At 44.8% G+C, this 11,354-nt stretch overlaps 1 pseudogene; it reads left to right on the forward strand.

Moving 5' to 3' along the window:
• The first annotated feature begins 5,170 nt into the window (after positions 1-5,170).
• Positions 5,171-5,289, forward strand: LOC136646756 (5S ribosomal RNA; annotated as a pseudogene).
• The last annotated feature ends 6,065 nt before the right edge of the window (positions 5,290-11,354 follow it).

Here is an 11,354-nt window from a genome sequence, read left to right on the forward strand (position 1 = left end):
CACTAAAAACTGTGGGAGAGGTTTGATCTGTTGCCTATGCAGATGGCTGCAAGTTGAGACCTAATTGGACAGCACCTTGGAGAGCTCCAAGTGAGGGGGCAGGATCAAAGGAGGAGCCAGATCTTAAATACCTCTAAGCTTGGAGACCTCTTTCAGGCTCCATACCTCTGGACAGGTCTTAAAGGGGAAGCCCTCTGGCCTGGAGGTTTGCACTCCTCCTTCGCTCCATTGCACTTTTCCTGAGTTGTTGCTAGTGCTGAAGCATGGGGCAGACCTGCCCTGTATGCAAAGTTGAAATGACTTGATTTTGCTGAGAATTTTGTAGACATCTCTAGGGTTTGACTACTATGGTATAACAAAGAATTTCTTCTTCTTTTTTAAAGCCATTAAAATGTTAAAAGGTGTTGCAGAACTCATTTTGTTTGCTGTCTCCTAGTAGCTGCCATTCTCCCCCTCCCACAATGCTCAAGATGTGATGTGGTTCCAGGGCACTATGGGAACAGTGGCAGCCACATAAATGCCCTCCACCATTTTTTTTCCCCACAAGGCCCTGGAAGCATATGACATCCAGGAAATTGTGGGGAAAAATATAATGCTTGACATGAGGCAGCCACCAAAAGAAAGCTCTGCTGCTCCCTAAAGGCAAAAAACTTGTCTACTAGGAAACACATTTGTGAAACTTTATTTTTATTTCAGGTTTTTATTTTTATTTATTTTAAGAACAACAGAATATTAAGAAAAAATATTAAATAGTGACTTTCGGTCATATTCAAATGGAGAACCTTTCCTTATTTTTCATAGCTGTGCATTTTTCGACATGTCTTGAGGACACCACTGCCTTCCCTAAAGTGCAGTTAGAAACCAGTTAGTAAGAAGGCTATTTTTTTCATTCTTCTAGACAATTCCCCAGGATCATTGCTGTGAGAGGATGCCCCACAATCAAAAATAGGCTTGTTGTTGAGGGACGTTTTTCCAGGTGTCTGCATCAAACAAATCTTAATTTTAAAATTTTAATTTGGGCAGGAGGTCTGGTCTAGAGGGTAGAGCCTCCATCTGCCTGAAGATAACATCCACAAGGTTGCCAGTTCGAGGCCACCGGCACCGTGCGACCTTGAAGCAGCTGACAAGCTGAAGCCGAGCTATTCCATCTGCTCTGAGCGTGAGAGGATAGAGGCCAGAATGTGAAGCCAGATCGGAATGAAACACCTTGAATGTAGTGGTTCTTGAATGAAAGAACCTTCTTTCAAGTTGTAAAAATCCCTATTTAATAAGGGATTTAAATAAAGCCTGCCTATGTAAACCGCCTTGAATAAAGTCTTGAATAAAAACCAAGAAAGGCGGTATATAAATACCTGATTATTATTATGTTATTATTATTAAAAAGTTATTAGATTCTTATTTGTCTATTCTTGTCCTTTTGATGAGCTAATTTCCCCATTAGCTGTATTCTGTATTCCAGGAATTGGAATACAGAATTCTGTATTCCGTATTCTGTCCTGGAATTGTTCAGACATGAATGCAGTCTTTTGCTTTCAGGTACCTAAAGTTGTAATCTGGGCTGCAGTGAGGTCATAAGTAACTAGTTGTTTCTGATGACACAAGTTGTTTTTGGTTCTTATTAAACTTCATAATAGCTATTTTGGGATCAGCAAAGATGATGACCTGCCATATCTCTTTTCTCACGAATTGCTGTTTGCTAGAATGTTTGGCTTTCTAGGCCCTCCAACCACAAGTGTAAATATGTTCCTTTTTGTCTGCAACCTTGCCAGTGTACATCAGAACTGCATCTCTTTGCATGTTTTGATTTTTGGGAGGTAAAGTACTGTGATAAAAATTTTCAGGATATGCTGTCTGTATGACTCATAAGATATGTTTTGATGGTTGTAATCGAAATATCCATCCATTCTTTCTCCTGCCTTGTTTTGCCTAATTCTGTTTCCCAGCTTTGCACAGAGCTCCCTCTCCCCCCCCCCACACCCCTGTGCTTTCCTGCTGAATGTGAAACAAGGATAGCTTAGACACCAGGTTTTGATCTGGCATCTTGCTCTGTTAAGGAATCTTCCCATTGAAGTGAGTGATCTCATGCAGGGGTGGATCCAGTGTTTGGGGGGGATGACGACACCTGAACACTACCTTAACTACAGAGCCCAGAGCCAGGTGGGTAGACCTGGGCTCCCAGTTGAATTTTGGCCTCTGTGGCTGAGGTTTGCTGGGTGGGTAGACCTGGGCTCCCATCTGGATTTGCAGTACAGATCTACCTGCTGGGAGGCCTGGAGAGACAGGCCATGTAACCATGGTCTCCACCCCCTTGAATCTGCCCCTTATCTAATGCTCTGTTGAGGAATTCTGCTTCTATTTGAATGTGGCTTCTAATTGAAAAATAATGGATCAGAGAAATTGGATCATATTTATTTTCAGATTTTTACACAAGTCTTCGGCTATTGTGTTTCTTGTCTGTGTACCTGCATAAGTTATTTGTGAGCCAATGTTTCGATCTGCTTTTGTTGTATTAAATTTAGGATTGAAAACGAGCCATTCTAGATGCAGCAGTTCTCAAGATAGTGTTGACCACCAGTGCCTCTTGCTTACAATTCAGCAGTCATATAGTGATGTACCTAACAAGTAACAACTTGGTGATCTTTTAAGCTGTCCTTCTGCCCAATCCTATGCATGTCTACTCTGAAGTAAATCTTATTGTGTTCAATAGGGCCTACTCCCAAGAAAATATGGTTAGGATTGCAACCTTGGGCTACAGTCCTATCCATACTTAGCTGGGAGTAAGTCCCATTGATGATAATGATGCTTACTTCTGATATGCATAGGCTTGGGCTGTTAGATTAATAGTGCAATTTGATGCACATCTACTTGGAAGCAACTCCCATTGAATTCAATGGGATTTATTCCCACGTAAGTGTAAATAGGATTATAGCCCAAAGCACCTAATAGGTCCTCTGAAGTTTGATCCTGTTCCAGATAGATCCATTACCTGTCTGCTTCACCTGTTTTCCAATCTGGTGAGTTAGCTGAGATGCAGCATAATAGTTTGGCAGAGACACCGTTCCTTCAACTAATATTCTGTAGATTGAAGTCTTTAAAGTCACTCATTTTTTTTAAATTCTCACAGATAAATTCTAAGATTAGTTTTTGCCAACTGCCCAGGGCATAAGGGGGAATGTGTAATGTCAATGTATAAAGTTGAATCTGAGAACAATCATCATTTTAATTCACTCATACCATATTAGGTTCAACTTAGATTGTATGTGAAACTCTCTTTTGATGTGTCCTATTAAGGGCATGTAATGTTTCTTAATAGTTGGTTCAGATTTGGTGGTGATGTGAATGCCTATAGTGCAATCCTACACATGCTTGCTCACAAGTAAATCTTGTTGTTCCATGGGTCTTACTTCTGTGTAAGGATGTACAAGTGTTCCCTAGTACCCATTCTGGAACCCTCCACGGTTATGTGAAACTGTGGTTACCGGGGATGCCACACCCCCATCCTCTAAGGGTGAGGCAAGCTGTGCTCCCTTTACCTCCAGAGGGTATTGTGAGTTCCAAAGAGACTGCGCACATCTGCCCACGGTCTCTGCAGGCCTCCGAATGACAGTTTAATGCCTTTTAATAATGGAATAAAAACGTCACTTCTGATTTTGACAAGAAACTAGAAGTTGTGTTTTTTTAAACTGTTATTCTGAGGTCTGCAGAGGCTGCGTACATCCACCTGAAGCCTCTGTGGGGCTCAGAATACCTTCCAGAGGACACATGTGGGGGGATCACGGGGGGCCACAGAGCCAATCCACAGATAACTGAAACTGCAGATATGGGATCCGCAGATATGGGGTCCCCCATATACAGTTGCAGCCCTAGGTAATGAAGATGAATCCTGCAGCCCAAGGTTGAATGTGTCCATCTAAATCTGTATTTCTGTTTGAGCTGGATTTGCGTATTCATAGGCGCAGACACATTTAAGATTCTGGATTTTGTGTTATTTTGCACTTTTTTTCTTTGAGTCATGAAATTCAGCCTAAAAAGACCGGTACCAGACAGTAGCATACCAAGGCCAGAGTGGCAGGTGATTTGCCCCAGGTGCATGCCATAAGGTGGTGCCAGTCCTTTGAATTCTGGGTAGAATTGGCCTCCCCTGGGGAATATTAAGATGAAGGCACCTTTTATGTTCCAGCCCCTCCCCTGAAAAAGAGTTCCATCCAGCTGACACACAGGGACTCAAACCTTTATCATGGGAAAACATGCGCTAGTCCCACCTGGCTGCCCTTTTCCGAGGGAGTGCTTTCTGCTCTTGCTCAAAAAGATATTCCTTGAATGTATGTGTTTATGTGGTCAGAGTAAAAGACTTGAACTCTGGATGCAGGGATTTCTAGCAGATCTTTGCATTTGTCCCTTTACTGCTGACTCCACTGCATCATAGTTGTGTGGGGGGGGGGGGAGGGTATCCTTGCAGAATCTCCTTAGGGTTGGCATGAGTACCTATTGCTGTGTTACTCCTTCTTAGTGACTGACAGGAGCGATATCACCCCAGTTTTGGTCACTCATTGGCTCTGTGCCTGCCCCCACCCCCTGCTCAGTTGCCATTCATGGCACATCTCTGATCACCCACACTGCGGCATGGTGGATGCTGTGATTGGCTCTGACTGGCATGTTTCAGGGTTTCCATAGATGCTGGGGCATTACTGGGTGGAGTGCTCCGGCCATGTCAGGTTCAGAATATGACTGATCTCATTACGGCTTCCATTTGCTTACAGTTCAGCATCTGAATAGGATTGGATCATTCAAGTTCTGTATATGAACTCTCTGCTTCTTCCTGGTAAGTAAATTTTGAGGATACTATTTGATAGTACGACAAGTTTTTTCAAGTTAGAAACCTTTTAATTAATCCTGTGGTAATTCAACAAGACTCACGTGATCTAAAATCGTTTTTGGAGTTTGGTAACTCAATGCTCCACTTTTCACAAGCCAAAAGCTTAGTTTCTAACACTTATAATATTTTGATCGATAGCTCATGTGTCTCAATGAGGATTTGAAGGTAGGATAAGAAACTGTTATGGGGAACCTATGACTTCAAGAGGTTGGAATAATATCTTGAATGTTGGAACTCTGGAGATGGTTTCAGTTAAGATAAACTTTCAATGAAACTAACAGCCCAATCCTAACAGGCCTCTGCACTGTTACCCTGCACATGCCTGATCTCATCTGATCTCGGAAGCTAAGCAGGGTCAGGCCTGGTTAGTACTTGGATGGGAGACCGCCTGGGAATACCGGGTGCTGTAGGCTTATACCATAGTCTTTCGAGACTGAAGGTTGCCAATCATTTTCTGCACTGTGGGCACTCACATTCCAGCTGGTGTTCACATTCTCTGGTGTTGCAAAATGCAATGTGCTGTCGCACACAACCAGGCTACCACTGGAAAAGATGAGAGGAGGCAACCATACAGCATCAGCCTTTGAAGATACTCCAGTACTGGTAAGTTGGCATTGTCAGAGGGTGGGCAGAATGGGGCAGGTCGTGGAAATAACAGGGCTGGGACAAGGGCCAAGAGGGATATGTCAAAAGCAGGTTGAGGGTGGTTATTTGTGACAGCTGCTCTGCCAATATTCTATCTCCCTTCCCATCCTCGATCCACCTCCTGGATCCACTTGGAGGTTGAATCAGCCAAAGAGCTGGCATATGTCAAAACTATTAGGGAAGTGGAAGCTTACCCCAGGTAAGGGAATGAATGCTTCCTTATCTCAAGGAGACCCTTGGGACTGCTTCCCCCCCCCCAAAAAAAAAAATGAGCTGTGTGCTCTGGTGGTGCTGTTGCATTGGGGGGGGGCAGGATTTAGATAGGATTGGGCTGTTGGAATATGTGAATGCTATTTGCATATGACCCTTATCATATTGGAAACTACCACATAAATAAAATAACTTCCCTTTGTTGGACAGTCTGAAAATTTACTGGGCCATACAATCATATGTGGTGGATGTGTGATATTATTAAGAAGTTTTAGATTCAGGTTTGTGCTGTATTAAGGGCCCAATCCTAATGAAATCCCTGCACTAAAGAAGCACATGCTGTATCCTGCGGGGAGGCAGTTGCATAGGTCTCCTCAAGAGAAGGGAAGTTTTGTTTTCTTTCCCCAGGGTAAGCCTCCTCTGCCCCAATGGGTATATCTTGTTATAAGAGGCAGAGAGACTTGGGATTTCCCAGTGTGACTCCCACCTCAAATGCTTTGTCCTCTGTAGTCTACAAATAACAAGAGTTCAAGAAAAATGAGTGAGCATGTCTGAACTTTTCCTGGATGCCTGCTGCATCTTGGGGCGGTAGTCTTTTTTGCAGAGGCCATTTATCCATTGTCCCATGAAAAAGAGCTGTTGAGAAAGAGAAGTTGAGAAGAAAGAACAGTTGAGGAGGGAGCTGTGGAGAAAAGAGTAGTTGAGGAGAGTTGAGGTGTGCTGATTAGGATTAGGGCACAATCCTACCCTGAGCTGGAACAGGCCAGCCTGAAGGCCCTGGCCTCTTTCCCCTTAAGGGGCGGGGGCAGGGGGAGGCAGGGAGAAGGCAGCAATATGATCCTCAGGATTGTGCAGCTCAAGAGGGCTGCAGGAACTGGGATGCACTCACCAGTCCCTTCAGCAGCCCGTTGGGGGTGCAGGGAGCCCCACAGCTTGTTAGAAGTGAAAGTGGAGCGATTGCGCTCCACTTAGTCCATCATGGGTTACAAGCCATGATGTGTATGTGCAACCTCCTGATTTTAGGAATGGGTTAAGTCAGAATGCCAGATGCAAGGGAGGGCACCAGGATGCAGGTCTCTTGTTATCCGGTGTGCTCCGTGGAGCATTTGGTGGGCCACTGTGAGATACAGGAAGCTGGACTAGATGGGCCTATGGCCTGATCCAGTGGGGCTGTTCTTATGTTCATTTTCATACTCTGAATAATAGAGGAACCACAGATTTATAAATATTGAAAAAACAACATGATCAGGAGAGAGGAGACATCGAGTGTAAATGACTCTTGGTTGCCAACACTAAAAAAAAAACAAGTATCTGGGACTTTAAGAACTGAGGTAGAACAGCAGGTACTTGGGAATTTCAGAACATCAGTTACCTCAGTTATATTGGGTTGTCTGAAGAGCTTTGCTATAGCTTCATCCTTTGAAAATGCCTACCAAAGTAGTAGACAAAACTTTAGGTGTGAACAGATCTATTTGACCACAGACTATCAGCCTGAACGTTGTTCTTTTCGATATTCTAACAATGTCACATTTCCAGTAGTAACACATGCCCAAATACTTTCCATTTAGAAACATTCTTTTGAAGGGAATTCATTGCTATTTACAGTTTGGGGTTTTGCAGTTCTGTGTATAATATGGCAACTGGTGACTGCTGATTGATGTAGAAGATTTAGACCGCAATCCTAACCAAATTTCCAGCACTGAGATAAGGGCAATGCAACTCCGAGGTAAGGGAACAAACATTGCCTTACCTTGTGGAGGCCTCCATGACTGCTCCCCAGCTGCAGGATGTAGCATATGTCCCACTGACACAGCTATGCCAGGGCTGGAAAGTTGGTTGGGATTGCACCCTTATTCATACAGTTGAATGTGTTTGACTTTGAGAGGGCTAGGTTAACTCAATGGAAGAGTCAAGATGTAATACCTCTGGTGTGTGGTCTTGAACAGATGGTGATGGCAGTCCACATACACAGAAAGGTTCTGTGGGTCCCTTCCAATACCCAGAACTACAGGATCGGGGCCCAATTCTATGGGTGCCTTCTTCTGATGGAATTAGTGTTCCATCAGCAGAAGCCCTTCTGCATTGGTGCTGCAAACACGGCAACGACATGCACAATGGGACTGCTAGCATGAATGGCTGGCAACTGTGTGTGTGTACCACCAGAGTACCCAGCCATCATTGGAAGAGGCACATTGGTTGTGGAGCTGAGCAGTGGGTGGGGTGGAGGGAGTATCAGGGCATTTGGGGGAGGAACTGGGGGCATGTCAGGGGAGAGAGAGGAGGCATCCAGTGGCAGTCATGTGCACCAGATCTTATCTTCCGTTTTTCAACCCACCCTGTCCTTTAGCTCTGTTCAAACTTATGCTAGCTATATAAATGGCATGGGTCTAAGACAAAGATTTTCAACCTTTCTCGTCTCACGGCACGCTGACAAGGTACAAAAAATTTTCAAGGCACACCATCAGTTTTAGACAATTTACAAAGCACATCATGCTGTTGGTGAGGGGCTCACATCTCCCAATGGCCCCACTAATAAATGACCCTCCCCCAAACTCCCACGGCACACCTGCAAACCATTCGTGGCACACCAGTGTGCCACGGCACAGTGATTGAAAATGGTTAGTCTAAGAAGACGCATTGGCTATGAGGGAGCTTATGCAGAGCATGAATATTCACTTCAGTCCTCTGTATGAAACAAGTTTGACACCCCTGCTCCAGAACGTTCCTCATAAAACTTCCAGTTGCACACAGCCCCCTCCAAACAAGTCCGCTTCTTCCCACATTCACTGAGCTGGGCATTTGTCTCATGGGAAAGAGGATTTGGAGCCTAGTCCAGGTATATTCCCTGGAGGCGGCGCCCAGCTGAGATAGAAGTTCATGCAATGATGTCCAGGCATTGCTCCTTTCTAAACGTATTACAGGTCTTTTTCATGCTGAAGTAACCAAATCACATCCTGACCTTGAAGGAGTTGGAATGAGAAATCCCAGTGGCACTAGCATTCTGTGAGCCAGCAGTGGAATTTCAGCTATGCAGGGCCCTTGGAGGGGAGCAAATGCCCTGAGCCTCACACATGGAGGGGGTCCCCAACCTTGATAAAAAGTGCCCTGGAGTGCATTCCAATGAACATTCAGCCCCCGGTTGGCAACCTTCAGTCTCAAAAGACTATGGTATAAGCCTACAGCACCCAGTATTCCCAGGCAGTCTCCCATCCAAGTACTAACCAGGCCTGACCCTGCTTAGCTTCCGAGATCAGATACGATTGGGCATGTGCAGGGTAACAGGATCATGCTTTTTATTCATTCAGCCCCCAAAGTTCTCAGAACCTGAAAAAGGTCCCATAACTGTGTTTCATCCTTGCTTTAACAACAGGCTTTTCTGCACCACTGCCAACTTTCTCCCTACTGGCCAAGACTACCTTGTAGAGACAGAGTGAGCCTAAAAAAAGGGAGGGCAGTGACCAGAGGGAGAGAGGAAAGAAAAAAGTAACTCTGTGTGTGTGTGTGTGTGTGTGTGTGTGTATGAGAGAGAGAGAGAGAAAGAGAGAGAGAGAAATGACAGGAGCAGAATTTTCAGCGCCCTCACTTTAAATCAAGATAAAAGACTGAAATGGAAAATAACGGTCCAGAGAAACCCCTGGACGGCTTTGGGCGCTAATGGAAACACATGGCTTAAGGCTGTGGTGTTGTCAGCTTCCCCGTACTCTGACATTCCTTTCTGATAATCCGGCCTGCCATAAAATTAGAATAGCAAATACCTCTTGACAAAGATGCATGTTTCCCTCTATTGTGCCATCATAAAAAAAAACCTCCACTGGTGACTCGGGGAGCTGCAAACTTCAATTTAAATTTACAGTGCGGCGGAAGGAAAGTGATATGCACTCAAAAATTTTAATAACCTATTAAGTTACGACTTCAATTTCATTTTATGAATATTTTCCTTGGGGAGCACTGCTATCACAGAGAAAGATAGAAATTTAAAAAAGATAAATAGTGCCATTAATCTCCAACATTTCTCTTCCATTATCCTTGAAAATTAGGAGTTATTTTTGTTCAGATCTTCATGTAATTAGCTCCCTACACTTGATTCACTAGCCAGAAAATGACCATGTTCAGAAAATTAAAAATTTGTCATTAAGTGGAATTTAACATAATATCATTTATCTTTATCTATTCCCCAGCTGACAGCAGGAGCCTTGGAAGTGGTACAGGCTTCTGTGTCAGAGTGGAGAAGGAACTGCTTGACATCACAGGGAGCAGCAGAGAGAAGGGGAAAGGAGCAAACGAGTGGGAGGGGAGAGGGGCGGAAGAACAAAGGGAAGAAGCCGAGGGAGGGAGTGGGTTTTGGGGGTGCAAGGAGGAGAACAAGAGAGTCTCAGTGAGAGAGGGGGAAAGTACAAGGACATGAAAGAGGTTGCCATGGGTAAGTGAGGGCCCAATCCTATCCAACTTTCCAGCCTTGATGCAACCTCAATGAAGACCCAAGGTAAGCAAACAAACATTCCCTTCCCTTGAGGAGACCTCCAGGTTTGCCCACCCACAGCAGGATGCAGTGCATGCCCCATTGGCACAGCTACATCAGTGCTGGAAAGTTGGATAGGATATGGCCCTGAGTTGGGGAAAAGCAGAACAGCAATGGAGATAAATGGGCCATGGAAAACTGCACAAAAAGCCATCACTGGTCACACCAGTATTCTGTCCCCAACAGTGGTCACCCCCAAGCGCATAGCCAGATGCTGCACGGAGTAGTCAGGCTTTATCTACTTGTCCTTGTGAAAGGCCCCTTGACTCAGGGCTTATCAATATGATAGATGCACCCTCTGCACATGTCCAGGTCTATTTCACAGGGACCCCAAATTTCAATGGTCAGGACCACATCACTCAGTCTTGCTTGTATGATGTGCCAGTGCAGGTCAGTTACAATGCACAGACATGCATGCAGAGCTTCATGCGCGCGTGCATGCACTTTATTCTAACTTTAAGAATTTCCATGTATTTGAACAATATTTGCAGGTGTGGGACTCTCTCTCTCTCTCTCTCTCTCTCTCTCTCTCTCTCTCTCTCTCTCTCTCTCAGCAAGACAGAGACCTGGTCCAACAGTTACTTTATCCAACAGGAAGAAGGAAAGTACATGATGGTGGGTGGGGGGAATAGAGGAAGGCAGTAGCAAGTTGATGTTATTATAATGCCACTGATCTCAGTGGGCTAGTCAAAATGTTTTGGAGGGTTGGATGTGGCCTTCAGTCTGTAGCGTGGGGACCCCTGCTATACTACGTATAAGAACATAAGAACAGCCCCACTGGATCAGGCCATAGGCCCATCTAGTCCAGCTTCCTGTATCTCACAGCGGCCCACCAAATGCCCCAGGGAGCACACCAGATAACAAGAGACTTCATCCTGGTGCCCTCCCTTGCATCTGGCATTCTGACATAACCCATTTCTAAAATCAGGAGGTTGGGCATACACATCATGGCTTGTAACCCATAATGGATTTTTCCTCCAGAAACTTGTCCAATCCCCTTTTAAAGGCATCCAGGCCAGACGCCAGCACCACATCCTGTGGCAAGGAGTTCCACAGACCAACCACATGCTGAGTAAAGAAATATTTCCTTTTGTCTGTCCTAAC

This window comes from Tiliqua scincoides, chromosome 3 (assembly GCF_035046505.1).
Source record: "Tiliqua scincoides isolate rTilSci1 chromosome 3, rTilSci1.hap2, whole genome shotgun sequence".
Taxonomy (NCBI): Eukaryota; Metazoa; Chordata; class Lepidosauria; order Squamata; family Scincidae; genus Tiliqua; species Tiliqua scincoides.